The 16,741-nt window shown below is 43.4% G+C and overlaps 1 pseudogene; it reads right to left on the reverse strand.

The window, feature by feature from the left end:
• LOC121574507 overlaps positions 1 to 16,741 on the reverse strand; it is a 501,964-nt pseudogene that overhangs the window by 459,537 nt on the left and 25,686 nt on the right.

The raw sequence follows: 16,741 nt of genomic DNA on the forward strand, positions 1-16,741 counted from the left end.
TGCCCTGGCTGAGGGAAGGAGGTTCTCACCAAAGATTTGACGGTACATGGCCCCGTCCATCGTCCCTTTGATGCGGTGAAGTTGTCCTGTCCCCTTAGCAGAAAAACACCCCCAAAGAATAATGTTTCCACCTCCATGTTTGACTGTGGGGATGGTGTTCTTGGGGTCATAGGCAGCATTCCTCCTCCTCCAAACACAGCGAGTTGAGTTGATGGCAAAGAGCTCGATTTTGGTCTCATCTGACCATAACACTTTCACCCAGTTCTCCTCTGAATCATTCAGATGTTCATTGGCAAACTTCAGACGGCCCTGTATATGTGCTTTCTTGAGCAGGGGGACCTTGCGGGCGCTGCAGGATTTCAGTCCTTCACGGCGTAGTGTGTTACCAATTGTTTTCTTCGTGACTATGGTCCCAGCTGCCTTGAGATCATTGGCAAGATCCTCCCGTGTAGTTCTGGCCTGATTCCTCACCGTTCTCATGATCATTGCAACTCCACGAGGTGAGATCTTGCATGGAGCCCCAGGCCGAGGGAGATTGACAGTTATTTTGTGTTTCTTCCATTTGCGAATAATCGTACCAACTGTTGTCTCCCTTTAAGAGTGTGCTCCTAATCTCAGCTCGTTACCTGTATAAAAGACACCTGGGAGCCAGAAATCTTTCTGATTGAGAGGGGGTCAAATACTTATTTCCCTCATTAAAATGCAAATCAATTTATAAAATTTTTGACATGCATTCTTCTGGATTTTTCTGTTGTTATTCTGTCTCTCACTGTTCAAATAAACATACCATTAAAATTATAGACTGATCATTTCTTTGTCAGTGGGCAAACATACAAAATCAGCAGGGGATCAAATACTTTTTTCCCCTCACTGTATGTTGTGTACGTGAATGTGTTTTGGGTTTTGAGTGAGAGTGTCAGTGTAGTGTGAGTGTGTATATGGTGTAGTGAGTGTGCGTAGGGTCAGTGCAAGATGGAGACAGTGCAGATAGTTTGAATAACATTTGTTGACTATTTAGCGGTCTTAAGGCTTGGGGGTAAAAGCTGTCTCAGAGCCTGTTTGCCGGACGGTAGCAGAGTGAATAGTCCATGGCTTGGGTGGCTGGAGTCTTTGGCAATTTTTTGGCCCTTCCTCTGACACCGCCTGGTATAGAGGTCCTGGATGGCAGGGAGCTCGGCCCCAGGGATGTACTGGGCCGTCCGCACCACCCTCTGTAGCGCTTTGCGGTTGAGGGCGGTGCATTTGCCATACCAAGCTGTGTTGCAGCCAGTCAAGATGATCTCGATGGTGCAGCTGTATAACTTTTTTGAGGATCCAAGGGGCCGTGCCAAATCTTTTTCAGCCTCCTGAGGGGGAAGAAGCGCTGCCGGGCACTCTTCACTACAGTGTACGCAGTACAACCGATATTATGGATCCCCCACCGTCAGCCTTAGAGCTAACCCATCTCCTGCGTCGCTCTCCCTCACAAACGTATCAATTAAATGGCTCCTTAAGTAGGCGGATCGACGTGCTATAAAGCTCCCACTAAACAGGTCATTAAGACCCACGGAGGTTGTTTTCTCTCAGAACAGACACCCTTATTTACAACGTGGACCACTCACATGTAATGGACACCAGTATGGTACCTGTCAATCACACACCAGGAGAGAAGAGGAGGCATGTCTGCTGAGGGAGGGAGAGATGAGGCTGTGTGTGTGTGTGACAGGCCTCATCTCTTTTCTCAGGAAGTAGCAGGAGGCAGCGCTGTGTGAGATCAGAGGGCAGGACTAGAATCAATGATCACTGAGGCCTCTCCTCTCTCCGCTGATGGACAGCCTTGATGGAGTGGAGAGGAAATCCACTACAGTCCTTTTAAAAGGGCTTGCATATTTTAATTAGTCCACTTTTCATTACAGTCCCACCAACAAATTTGCTCATAAAAGAATGAGGGAGAATTCAAAAGGACTCACTTCGATTTTCTTTTCTTTCTATATGTGTAGAAGCTGTCCTCACGCTGCAGTTCTCAGTGGGGACCAGAAGCTGTGTGATCTCTCCTCCGTGGACACAGAAGATGTGTTTCATCTCTCCAGTGAAGATGTCCCAGACGATGACGCTGAGGTCCACGCCGCCAGACACCAGGGAGCGCTGGTCGTAGCGGGGGGACACCTGGTGGGGGTACAGCAGGCACGTCACCTTGTTACGGTGACCCCGCAGGGTACGGTGAGGGGGCCAACCTGGAGAGAGAGGAGAACAGTCAGTAAACACAGTCACTAACCCTAACCCTCAGGGTACGGTGAGGGGGCCAACCTGGAGAGAGAGGAGAACAGTCAGTAAACACAGTCACTAACCCTAACCCTCAGGGTACGGTGAGGGGGCCAACCTGGAGAGAGAGGAGAACAGTCAGTAAACACAGTCACTAACCCTAACCCTCAGGGTACGGTGAGGGGGCCAACCTGGAGAGAGAGGAGAACAGTCAGTAAACACAGTCACTAACCCTAACCCTCAGGGTACGGTGAGGGGGCCAACCTGGAGAGAGAGGAGACATTTTAGTCGTTTAGCAGATGCTCTTATCCAGAGACACAATCAGTGCATTCAATTAAATGTTCTTTGGTAAGAGTCAGCTACCACATGCAGCATGCACACCCACCTCCCTCACCCACCCACCCCTCTCCCCTGACCCCCTCACCTCACCCACCCACCCCTCTCCCCTGACCCCCTCACCTCACCCACCCACCCCCTCCCCTGACCCACCCCTCCCCTGACCCCCTCACCTCTACGCAGCATGTGTTCTCCCTGCAGCAGTTGGACGATGGCGGTCTGTGTGGCGGGGACCAGGACGATGCTTCCGTCCTCTCTACCACACAGCAGTCTGCCCTGGGAGGGGATGTAGACGCTGGCCGTCACCTTGACGGGCTCCTCCGACCCGGGCGTCACACTCAGCTGGTCTATGATGCCCGCCGACAGGGGAGCCAGCTTGTCAAAGGCCTCCTGGAGGGAGATGGTGGAGGAGACCTGGAACTCTGGAGGGACAAGGAAGAGGAGAAGGCTGTATTATCTAAATACAGGCCCAAACAGACCCATCTAACCAACCTGACTTTGAGTCATGAGGAATGTGCTACAACAGCATAATTCAATGCAAAAAATCAACCAATCAAATAATAATAATAATAATAATAATATGCCATTTAGCAGACGCTTTTATCCAAAGCGACTTACAGTCATGCGTGCATACATTTTTGTGTATGGGTGGTCCCGGGGATCGAACCCACTACCTTGGCGTTACAAGCGCCGTGCTCTACCAGCTGAGCTACAGAAGACCACATATTATGCGAGAGATATATATATGTATTCACTAACTGTAAGTCGCTCTGGATAAGAGCGTCTGCTAAATGACTAAAAATGTAAAAAATGTAAAAAATCACAATTTTGACAAATCACCGCACATTTACCTCATAAAAGGGTACAATCAAAAGAGGGTTTGCAATTTTGACCACTGTTACCGAGGGAAACAGCCCAATCAAACTTTTTCCCCCTGTCGGCTTGTGAAGCTGATGGTTGATGACTGACATTACGACTGACAGGCAGAACAATAAACAGGAATGCATCTTATTTGTCAACAGAAATCACAGCTAAAGACTGCGAACCTATTTCCAATGTTTTACAAACTGTTTTGCACTCCGTGCAACTTTGTGCTGGAACACAAGAGACAGTCACTTCCAATCAGCAAAGCATGTCAGAAAAGATTCATAACAGCCACCGTAGCAGATCACCGTGACCCCGAAGCGATAGCAGAGAAACCTGACTGTGGTAGTGATGTGCAGTTCGCGAACGATTCGTTCTTTTTGAACGACTCTTTTTACCGAGTCGAGAATCATAATTTTTTGTTTGAACTGCTAGCCACAACGAATCGCAATGAATGACTGATACACATTCCTCCGGCTCAGCACAGCAGCTCCAGAGACGACCTCAGACCAACAACTGTCCATCACACCAGGGACGGCTTGTTCAATAGGGCGATATGGGCGACGCACTGCCAAACGGGAAAAGGAAGGGATTTTTTTTCTAATCAATTATAAAAAAAATAATAAAAAAAAATTATAAAAAAAAAATATAAATTTATAAAAAATTATATCACGGCAACAGCAGTTATCAGTGTTCACGTCTGATCTGCCAGCCACTAAATGTCAAATCAGGCTAAAGTCGTGCTTCAAATGGCCCCGCCCGTTTTTTGGGCGATTTCAGTCAGGTTGAAAATCGCCCAGAAGTCTCTCATAGCCTGTCATGTAAAATCTATTTGTTTCACATTTCAAAGCTTTCAATACATTCTCTATGGGTGTCTGTGGGCTTGCACTTACGCGCTTTCGTCATACATAACGTAACCACGAATGAACGTAACTAAGAAAAGACCAGGTAGCAGCCTCAATCAATTCACTACTACTATCAAAATGGCTAGGCTTCAGTCCAACTCGATTGTGTCTTTGAAAGAAGTTCCTTTTTGTCGGCGAACAAATGAAGATAAATTGGCAACGAAACAATTAGGACCTCCCAGACCAAATTTAATAATTCAACAGGTTTCTACTAAAGGCGGAAAGTCCTACACCCGAGGATTTTCCAAAAATTGGTACGAACGAAAAAAGACATTGCCACTCACTCAACTGGATGACGAGGGATACAGGCTAGCTGTCCGCCGCCACAACGATGAGGTTAGTGTTGATAATCACAAGTTTACTGGATGTGGATATGGTGTAATAAAGGCAGTTTATTCAGAGGTAAATATATCTGGAATCGCGTTCACGGACCCGTTCGTCAAACTCTTAGGGAGTTATAAATTAAGCCCCATTACTTACCATATCAGATAAGAGAAATTGCTGCAGCTACATATATTTTACATCCTGGCCCTACATAGTTCACTATTTGCATCACTTACCAAAATATTACATGTGGTCATATATGCTTGGAAAGTGGAGATGCCATAGAACGTCAAAAAGTAAACATTGCTGGAGACACATTGTCGTTTTGGAGAAGACATCGCGTTTGCTAGCGAAGAGATTTGTTGTGGCAAATGAACTTGGGCTGGGAATTGCCAGGAACCTCACGATAAGATATATGCATCAGCATTGCGGAGTCTCATGATTCTATACGTATTGCGATTCGATACTGTGATTTTATTGCGCACCATATGTCTGTTGCAGAGGGATCAGAAAGCCATGAGAACGAGTTTTGATCAGTCATGGAAATAAAAGTGCTGAAAACTAATTGGCTCCCAATGTGAAAAGATTGAGAACAAGCTATGAAGGAACAATAATGGTGTTTTGGTGCAGGTACAGCCAACTAGCGCTAAAATATTGCGATATTGTCAATACAGTATATCGTAAAGTATCACTATGTAACTCGATTTCTTTCACCCCAATCCCTCAAATTAACGGTAAATAACTGAATTGTTTGCCCCACATTTAGCTAAGATGATTAGCTAGCCAGCTAAAATGTTTTATTTAGTTAGCAGTCGCATCTACAATAGTTTACTGTCAATAACATGTCTCCAAAAATGACGTGGTGTCTCCAATTGTGTTGACATTTTACAATTGCAATGCGCATCCATGAGTATCCACTTTCTGTAGCTCAGCTGGTAGAGCATGGTGCTTGTAACGCCAAGGTAGTGGGTTCGATCCCCAGGACCACCCATACACAAAAATGTATGCACGCATGACTGTAAGTCGCTTTGGATAAAAGCGTCTGCTAAATGGCATATTATTATTATTATTATTATTATCTGAAGAGAGCCCCGAAACATTGTGTGCAGACATTTTATGCAATAAATGAAGTAGGTTCAATCTAGTAGTTCTGATCTTCTGATTGGTCCTGATGAGTTGGGCGAGGTCACCTCCAGGCTACTGTCACTGTTGCATTGGCTCTGAGTCGGGTTCTCTGTCTTCAAATGTTCAGCCTAAGAGAGGGGATTTTGTGTGTGTGTGTGTGTGTGTTTAACAGTGATGATGTGTGTGTGTGTGTGTGTTTAACAGTGATGATGTGTGTGTGTGTGTGTGTTTAACAGTGATGATGTGTGTGTGTGTGTGTTTGTGTGTGTGTGTGTCCTCAGAGCAAGAACTCGTGAGTTGGAAGAACTGAGAGGCCTATGGCGTGGGTGTTGTCCTTGGCCACCTGCTGACAAGGCTGACAAGATAGGACCCTTTTGTCCATTGTTATTGGATAGGAACATAACTTATAACCAGCTCCTGACCTAAATAGATCTTAGCACAACATTTTACTCAACATATCATATTCCATATTCACTATAACAAATATATTTACTACGACATTAGCAAGAACCGCCACATCCTCAGCCGGCTAATCCAGTGTGTGAAGTTTTGCGGAGTGTTTGAGTTAGCTGCGAGGCAAAGATGAAACTGAGGGCTCCACCAACCCTGGTAAGCCAACACTTTTGAGATCAGTCAATAAATGCTTCTGGTATTGACTTATATGCTGCCCCTGTCTTCATGTTGTTGCTGGACATATCTTTTTTTTAAATGTGTGTAGGTCACCTAAATCATCAGAAAAATTGCCCCTCCTGAGAATTTTTTCAGGAGCCGCCACTGACTAAATGTCAAATCAGGCTAAAGTCGTGCTTCAAATGGCCCCGCCCGTTTTTTGGGCGATTTCAGTCAGGTTGAAAATCGCCCAGAAGTCTCTCATAGCCTGTCATGTAAAATCTATTTGTTTCACATTTCAAAGCTTTCAATACATTCTCTATGGGTGTCTGTGGGCTTGCACTTACGCGCTTTCGTCATACATAACGTAACCACGAATGAACGTAACTAAGAAAAGACCAGGTAGCAGCCTCAATCAATTCACTACTACTATCAAAATGGCTAGGCTTCAGTCCAACTCGATTGTGTCTTTGAAAGAAGTTCCTTTTTGTCGCGAACAAATGAAGATAAATTGGCAACGAAACAATTAGGACCTCCCAGACCAAATTTAATAATTCAACAGGTTTCTACTAAAGGCGGAAAGTCCTACACCCGAGGATTTTCCAAAAAATTGGTACTGAACGAAAAAAGACATTGCCACTCACTCAACTGGATGACGAGGGATACAGGCTAGCTGTCCGCCGCCACAACGATGAGGTTAGTGTTGATAATCACAAGTTTACTGGATGTGGATATGGTGTAATAAAGGCAGTTTATTCAGAGGTAAATATATCTGGAATCGCGTTCACGGACCCGTTCGTCAAACTCTTAGGGAGTTATAAATCAAGCCCCATTACTTACCATATCAGATAAGAGAAATTGCTGCAGCTACATATATTTTACATCCTGGCCCTACATAGTTCACTATTTGCATCACTTACCAAAATATTACATGTGGTCATATATGCTTGGAAAGTGGAGATGCCATAGAACGTCAAAAAAGTAAACATTGCTGGAGACACATTGTCGTTTTGGAGAAGACATCGCGTTTGCTAGCGAAGAGATTTGTTGTGGCAAATGAACTTGGGCTGGGAATTGCCAGGAACCTCACGATAAGATATATGCATCAGCATTGCGAGTCTCATGATTCTATACGTATTGCGATTCGATACTGTGATTTTATTGCGCACCATATGTCTGTTGCAGAGGGATCAGAAAGCCATGAGAACGAGTTTTGATCAGTCATGGAAATAAAAGTGCTGAAAACTAATTGGCTCCCAATGTGAAAAGATTGAGAACAAGCTATGAAGGAACAATAATGGTGTTTTGGTGCAGGTACAGCCAACTAGCGCTAAAATATTGCGATATTGTCAATACAGTATATCGTAAAGTATCACTATGTAACTCGATTTCTTTCACCCCAATCCCTCAAATTAACGGTAAATAACTGAATTGTTTGCCCCACATTTAGCTAAGATGATTAGCTAGCCAGCTAAAATGTTTTATTTAGTTAGCAGTCACATCTACAATAGTTTACTGTCAATAACATGTCTCCAAAAATGACGTGGTGTCTCCAATTGTGTTGACATTTTACAATTGCAATGCGCATCCATGAGTATCCACTTTCTGTAGCTCAGCTGGTAGAGCATGGTGCTTGTAACGCCAAGGTAGTGGGTTCGATCCCCAGGACCACCCATACACAAAAATGTATGCACGCATGACTGTAAGTCGCTTTGGATAAAAGCGTCTGCTAAATGGCATATTATTATTATTATTATTATCTGAAGAGAGCCCCGAAACATTGTGTGCAGACATTTTATGCAATAAATGAAGTAGGTTCAATCTAGTAGTTCTGATCTTCTGATTGGTCCTGATGAGTTGGGCGAGGTCACCTCCAGGCTACTGTCACTGTTGCATTGGCTCTGAGTCGGGTTCTCTGTCTTCAAATGTTCAGCCTAAGAGAGGGGATTTTTGTGTGTGTGTGTGTGTGTGTTTAACAGTGATGATGTGTGTGTGTGTTTAACAGTGATGATGTGTGTGTGTGTGTGTGTTTAACAGTGATGATGTGTGTGTGTGTGTGTTTGTGTGTGTGTGTGTCCTCAGAGCAAGAACTCGTGAGTTGGAAGAACTGAGAGGCCTATGGCGTGGGTGTTGTCCTTGGCCACCTGCTGACAAGGCTGACAAGATAGGACCCTTTTGTCCATTGTTATTGGATAGGAACAGAACTTATAACCAGCTCCTGACCTAAATAGATCTTAGCACAACATTTTACTCAACATATCATATTCCATATTCACTATAACAAATATATTTACTACGACATTAGCAAGAACCGCCACATCCTCAGCCGGCTAATCCAGTGTGTGAAGTTTTGCGGAGTGTTTGAGTTAGCTTTGCGAGGCAAAGATGAAACTGAGGGCTCCACCAACCCTGGTAAGCCAACACTTTTGAGATCAGTCAATAAATGCTTCTGGTATTGACTTATATGCTGCCCCTGTCTTCATGTTGTTGCTGGACATATCTTTTTTTTAAATGTGTGTAGGTCACCTAAATCATCAGAAAAATTGCCCCTCCTGAGAATTTTTTCAGGAGCCGCCACTGCATCACACAGTACCAAAACAGATCATGCTGCGGGCAGCTTAAGCTGCGTTCACACAGGCAGGCCAATTCTGATATTTTTTCCCACTAATTGGTCTTTCGGCCAATCACACCTGATCTTTTCACGTTAGCCGTTTTTCAGCGCTGATCTGATTGGTCAAAAGACCAATTAGTGAATTGGGATGTCTGTCTAAACGCAGCCGTAGAAACGTATTCTGCTTACAATCGTACTAGAACTGACCACATTACTTTTTATTGCTTTATATAAAATTAACGTTTAAAAAATAATCACATTTAATCGCAAAATGTCAATAAAGCCTCTGCAAAATCAAGCATTTTTTGCCACAGACATTACAAAAAAAAAACATTGCAAGACCCTGGAGGGACTGACTACACATGCCCTACACTGGGAGGGATGATTTGAGTGGTTTGGGCCAGCTGATGGCATAAAAGCTTTCCAATTCTCACCCACAGCATCCCTACAGATTTGGGGCTATTGCGCCACCTAGCGGACTAAATGGTCCCTGCTGCAGTGGAGAGGGGCTGCAGGGGCAAGGTGTCGGGGATGCTCCAGAGGGAGAGGCGTCCGGCTGAATCTCCCTGGACCAGCAGCTTGTGGAAGGGCTCCCGACGGCCGTAGAAGAACCGTGTCACCGGGGGGACAGATGAGCAACTGGAACACAGAACATTAGAACAATGGAAATAGTTTTCTAGAACTTGAACACTGGTATTATCCATAGAAACAGAATGAATAGAACAGGCTTGGAACCTCTAACACTGGCAATTTGCCGGGTACACTCGCAATGTCTGCCTGATATTGTGATTGAATAATTTCCATGGTAATGTAGAATGTTCATTCAAAAGATGTTAACTGATGTGGCTCATGGATTTGGGATGTATTTTTTGTAATATGAGCCGAATCAACAAAATCACAGCACATATTGATGGGTACTTTTAGTTCCTAGTTTGCTCCTTTGTGTATACTCACAACGGCCGCCAGCCCACCCAGTATGCCATCATCGACTTGAATGGGGACTCCCGTTCTATTCATTCTATTTCTGTGGTATTGTCGCTGTGTTCAGGACCATATCTATGGCAGGACATCACTCGGTCTCTGGCAAAGCAGAGTGTCATGTAGGATACATAGAGAAGTAACCTACACTGTCCTATATCCATGCCAATACCATCATTAGTGTGACAATATCAAAGTGTAGGTAAATGGCCTAGTCTTAATGACACAGGGGTTGTATTGAGGATGGTAAGGGCGGGAATGATAGCAGGGCAGCATACTGTAGCCTTGTTGCACCATGGATCTAAAAACCCTAGAATATTATATTCTGCTCAGTGCAAGAAGGGTAAGCTGGCCTTGCAGGGGACAGGATCTCATGCCATGGGAGCACTGGGAGGTGCTGTTAACATTTTAGCACTATAAAACATCACTGTGATATTAAGAGGATGCCAAGCTGGAAGAACTGTCTGCTTACTCAACTAGCAACAGGGTTACCTACAGTACAGCACATGCATTGATCCCCTATCCTAAAATATCCCCTAACTCAGTTCTCTGGACAGCAAGGCACTGAATCATCTGGATACAAACCAGCTCAATAGACAGGATGTTAAATTGTTGAAGAGAAAGCTGGTGCCATGTTAAAAAAAAAAAAGTAAAAAAAAAGACGTCTCAACTTGGGGGGCTGTTTCTTGTTTGCCTACCGATCAAATCTAGCAGGACTGAATATCGATAGTTATGCATGTTGGTTAATGGTCCTCTACTAACTGACCTTTCTCTGGTATGACTCTATACGCGTCCCAAATGATACCCTATTCCCTATGTAGTACACTACTCCACTTCCCATAGGGCTCTGGTCAAAAGTAGTGCACTATAAAAGAGAATAGGGTACCATTTGGGACTCACTATTTGATCTTTTATTTGACCAATTTACTCTGCTATAATTGTGTACCTTCCTGCAGTAGAGGAAAAGGCACAGCGGCAACACGCCTGACGACAACCTGCCGACCTTGTTTCCAGGAAGTGCAGGAGACGGGGTGGGTCCTAGTTATGTGATTGTCATGGTAACAGAGAGAGATGGGAAGGAACCGGATCCCTGTAATGTCTGTAATGGATGAGAGGAAACACTGTGGCCAGGTTGTGAGGCAGGTAGTCGCATTGACTTATGGGTAAGTCGTCTGACATGAGGTAAATGCTACGAGAGGTACAAGTCAATTAATCAATTAACACTGGGAAGAAAGAGACGGCTAAATTAAGGCCCTCTTGTTTGTAAGAGGAGTAAATCACCTTTTAATACCACTGCCTGAATAAAAATCAACTAGGGTCCATCAGTAGTTCACTAGCGTTTACATGAGGCCTCCTATAATGGCCTTTCAACAGGCGTCTAACGTGTAATATTGATGGTTTGTATGGAAGTTAATGGCTAAGCATCTAATAGAGAGCGAGAGAGCCTTAACAAATGCAGCTAAGTGGAGCTGTGCCTCAGGTTCTAATACTGGGAATTTGGCAACCTCCCAATGTCACCCTATTTGTAGGGTATAGCAGTGGTGGAAAAAGTACCCAATTGTCATACTTGAGTAAAAGTAAAGATACCTTAATAGAAAATGAATCAAGTAACAGTGAAAGCCACCCAGTAAAATTCTACTTGAGTAAAAGTCTAAAAGTATTTGGTTTTAAATATACTTAAAAGTATCGAAAGTAAAACTATGAATAATTTTAAATTCCTTATATTAAGCAAACCAGACGGCACCATTTTCTTGTTTTAAATCTAGAGACAGCCAAGGGCACACTCCAACACTGAGACATAATTTACAAATGAAGCATGTGTGTTTAATGAGTCCGCCAGATCAGAGGCAGTAGGGATGACCAGGGAAATTCTCTTGATAAGTGTGTGAATTCAACCGTCTTCCTGTGATGCTAAGCATTCAAAATGTAACTAGTACTTTAGGGTGTCAGGGAAAAAGTACATTATTTTATTTAGGAATGTAGTGGAGTAAAAGTAGTCAAAAATATAAATAGTAATGTACAGATACCCCCCAAAAACAACTTAAGTAGTACTTTAAAGTATTTTTACTTAAGTACTTTACACCACTGAGGAATAGGGTGCGATTTGGGCTGGAGGGTTAATGTAATTTGTATTATTTTGAAGGAGTCGTGTGTTTAGTCTCCGTAATGTTTCTGTGAATTCCAGCCATATCGGAGATACTACAGTTGAAGTCGGAAGTTTACATACACCTTAGCCAAATACATTTAAACTCAGTTCCTGACATTTAATCCTGGTAAAAATTCCCTGTTTTAGGTCCAGTTAGGATCACCACTATATTTTAAGAATGTGAAATGTCAGAATAATAGTAGAGAGAATGATTTATTTCAGCTTTTATTTCTTTCATCACATTCCCAGTAGGTCAGAAGTTTACATACACTCAATTAGTATTTGGTAGCATTGCCTTTAAATTGTTTAACTTGGGTCAAACGTTTTGGGTAGCCTTCCACAAGCTTCCCACAATAAGTTGGGTGAATTTTGGCCCATTCCTCCTGACAGAGCTGGTGTAACTGAGTCAGGTTTGCAGGCCTCCTTGCTCGCACATGCTTACAACTTTTCTATAGGATTGAGGTCAGGGCTTTGTGATGGCCATTTAGCCAAAACTTTGGAAGTATGCTTGGGGTCATTGTCCATTTGGAAGACCCATTTGCGACCAAGCTTTAACTTCCTGACTGATGTCTTGAGATGTTGCTTCAATATATCCACATAATTTTCCTTCCTCATGATGCCATCTATTTTGTGAAGTGCACCAGTCCCTCCTGCAGCAAAGCACCCCCACAGCATGATGCTGCCACCCCTGTGCTTCATGGTTGGGATGGTGTTCTTCGGCTTGCAAGCTACCCCCTTTTTCCTCCAAACATAACGATTGTCATTATGGCCAAACAGCTCTATTTTTCATCAGACTCTCCAAAAAGTACGATCTTTGTCCCCATGTGCGGTTGCAAACCGTAGTCTGGCTTTTTTACGGCGGTTTTGGAGCAGTGGCTTCTTCCTTGCTGAGCGGCCTTTCAGGTTATGTCGATATAGGACTCGTTTTACTGTGGATATAGATACTTTTGTACCTGTTTCCTCCAGCATCTTCACAAGGTCCTTTGCTGTTGTTCTGGGATTGTTTTGCACTTTTTGAACCAAAGTAAGTTCATCTCTAGGAGACAGAATGCGTCTCCTTCCTGAGCGGTATGACAGCTGCGTGGTCCCATGGTGTTTATACTTGCGTACTATTGTTTGTACAGATGAACGTGGTACTTTCAGGCGTTTGGAAATTGCTCCCAAGGATGAACCAGACTTGTGGAGGTCTACAATTTTTTTTCTGAGGTCTTGGCTGATTTCTTTTGATTTTCCCATGATGTCAAGCAAAGAGGCACTGAGTTTGAAGGTAGGCCTTGAAATACATCCACAGGTACACCTCCAATTGACTCAAATGATGTCAATTAGCCTATCAGAAGCTTCTAAAGCCATGACATCATTTTCTGGAATTTTCCAAGCTTTTTAAAGGCACAGTAACTTAGTGTATGTAAACTTCTGACCCACTGGAATTGTGATACAGTGAATTTTAAGTGAAATAATCTGTCTGTAAACAATTGTTGGAAAAATTACTTGTGTCATGCACAAAGTAGATGTCCTAACCGACTTGCCAAAACTATAGTTTGTTAACAAGAACTTTGTGGAGTGGTTGAAAAACGAGTTTTAATGACTTCCGGCTTCAACTGTAGATATAATGATAAGATGCTTGTGTCTCCACCCTAACAATGGGATTTATTGTCCACAGAGCGTAACGGTGGGCTGTCAAGCTCGCATCTTTTCATCTCTGTGGATTGGTGGATACATCTTATTTGAATTATTTTTAAAATAATAGATTAGGGGTGTTGACGTCAACCGCCTGTATTCAATGGAGAGTGAGATGCTATGCTAGCCTCATGAATATGCATAAACCGTCTCGAATTTCAACAGGCACAACTCCGATATAAAGTATTTTTTCTCAAAGTTGCCAGGATGTCACATGTCCTACTTCTATCAGTACAGTAGTAACAGCCTAAACATTACAGAACGTATATTAGATCAAATAAAAAAAATCACGTATCAAAACAGCAATAAATGTTCGTCCTGACTAAATTCGACACTCATTGCCCCCCATACAAAAACTCCTTACTTGCTTAATAATTAATTATCTGCTTAACGTGGACATACAGTGCATTCGGAAAGTATTCAGACCCCTTCCCTTTTTCAACATTTTGTGACGTTATTCTAAAATAGATCAAAAAGTAGAGGTTTTCTTCATCAATCTACACACAATACCACATAATACCCCACAATACCCCATAATACCCCACAATACCCCACAATAACCCACAATAACCCACAATACCCCACAATGACAAAGCGTAAACAGATTTTTTTTTAGACATTCCTGCTAATTTATTAAAAATAAAAAACAGAAATACCTTATTTACATAAGTATTCAGACCCTTTGCTATGAGACTCGAAAATTGAGCTCAGGTGCATCCTGTTTCCATTGATCATCCTTGAGATGTTTCTATAACTTGATTGGAGTCCACCTGTGGTAAATTCAATTGATTGGACATGATTTGCAAAGGCACACACCTGTCTATATAAGGTCCCACAGTTGACAGTGCATGTCAGAGCAAAAACCAAGCCATGAGGTCGAAGGAATTGTCTGTAGAGCTCAGAGACAGGATTGTGTCGAGGCACAGATCTGGGGAAGGGTACCAAAAAATGTCTGCAGCATTGAAGGTCCCCAAGAACACAGTGGCCTCCATCATTCTTAAATGGAAGTTTGCTGCCAGGCCAAACTAAGCAATCGGGGGAGAAGGGCCATGGTCAGGTAGGTGAACAAGAACCCAATGGTCACTCTGACAGAGCTCCAGAGTTCCTCTGTGGAGATGGGAGAACCTTCCAGAAGGACAACCATCTCTGCAGCACTCCACCAATCATGCTTTTATGCTGTGGGGTCTGATGAAACCAATAATCATGTCTGGAGGAAACCTGACATCATCCCTACGGTGAAGCATGGTGTTGGCAGCATCATGCTGTGGGGATGTTTTTCAGCAGCAGGGACTAGGAGACTAGTCAGGATTGAGGGAAAGATGAACAGAGCCAAGTACAGAGAGATCCTTGATGAAAACCTTCTCCAGAGCGCTCAGGACCTCAGACTGGGGCGAAGGTTCACCTTCCAACAGGACAACGATCTTAAGCACACAGCCAAGACAACGCAGGAGTGGCTTCGGGACAAGTCTCTGAATGACCTTGAGTGGCCCAGCCAGAGCCTCGGACTTGAACCCGATCTAACCTCTTTGGAGAGACCTGAAAATAGCTGTGCAGCGACACTACCCATCCAACCTGACAGAGCTTGAGAGGATCTGCAGAGAAGAATGGGAGAAACTCCCCAAATACAGGTGTGCCAAGCTTGTAGCGTCATACACAAGAAGACTTGGGGCTGTAATTGCTGCCAAAGGTGGTTCAACAAAGTACTGAGTAAAGGGTCTGAATACTTAATGGAAATGTGATATTTCAGTTTTATATCTTTAAGGTGGTCCTCTGTAGCTTGTAACGCCAGGGTTGTGGGTTCGATCCCCGGGACCACCTATACGTAAAAATGTATACACACATGACTAAGTCGCTTTGGATAAAAGCGTCTGCTAAATGGCATATTATTATTATTATTATTATTATTATTATTATTATTTAATACATTTGCAAACATTTCTAAAAACCTGTTTTTGCTTTGTCATTATGGGATATTGGGTGTAGATTGAGGGACAAAAAAACAATTTAATCAGTTTTACAATATGGCTGTAACGTAACAAAATATGGAAAAGGTCAAATGGTCTGAATACTTTCACTGTATTTTAGGGTGGAGTAGACCCTCTTGCTTCGTCTCTTCCTCTCTGACCATATGCATGTCTATGGGTTCTAATAGTATGGGTCATAGTTCAGAGGTCAGGTGAGAAGTTCTGAGCATCCTGAACGGACAGCCACAGGGTCAACGCAGAGTTCCACCAAAAAGCTTATTCTTCTTCTTCTTCTGCTGCTGTCTCTAGTCTAGCATGCACACACTAGCATGAAAACTAGCAAAGATTGATGTGATAAATTAACTCAATCAAAAAATAGTTTAAAACACATTCCAAAAAGGTTTAAGGCAAAGGCACTGCAGTGTTTCGTTGGAGAAGGAAGAAGCATTTAAGAACGGCTTCCACTCTCCTTCCACTGGTTTGGTTTGAATGTATCAGATGTAAAATAGGCTACCTGTTATGAAGGTATCACATGTCCTTATCCGTGTCTTGATCTGATATTCAGTGGAAAAGCAGCTTGGGGACTTGGCATGAAGATCTACATTTTATTTTATTTATTGTCATTTAGCAGACGCTCTTATCCAGAGCGACTTACAGGAGCAATTAGTGTTAAGTGCCTTGCTCAAGGGCACATCGACAGATTTTTCACCTAGTCGGCTCGGGGATTAGAACCAGCGACCTTTCGGTTCCTGGCACAACGCTCTTAACCACTAAAGCTACCTACCGCCCCTGAGGGGAGATTGATGTTTTGGAGATTTTAGTGGGAGGAGCATGGAACCAGGTGATCCAGAGTGAGTTGAGGGAACTGGCCAATCAGAAAGACAGCATCGTAGAGGTGCACACATCACAGGGGCAGGCGTCCAATAACTGTTCAGCTGACCAAACAGGGCTTTAGGAGATT

Source organism: Coregonus clupeaformis, chromosome 9 (assembly GCF_020615455.1).
Source record: "Coregonus clupeaformis isolate EN_2021a chromosome 9, ASM2061545v1, whole genome shotgun sequence".
Taxonomy (NCBI): domain Eukaryota; kingdom Metazoa; phylum Chordata; class Actinopteri; order Salmoniformes; family Salmonidae; genus Coregonus; species Coregonus clupeaformis.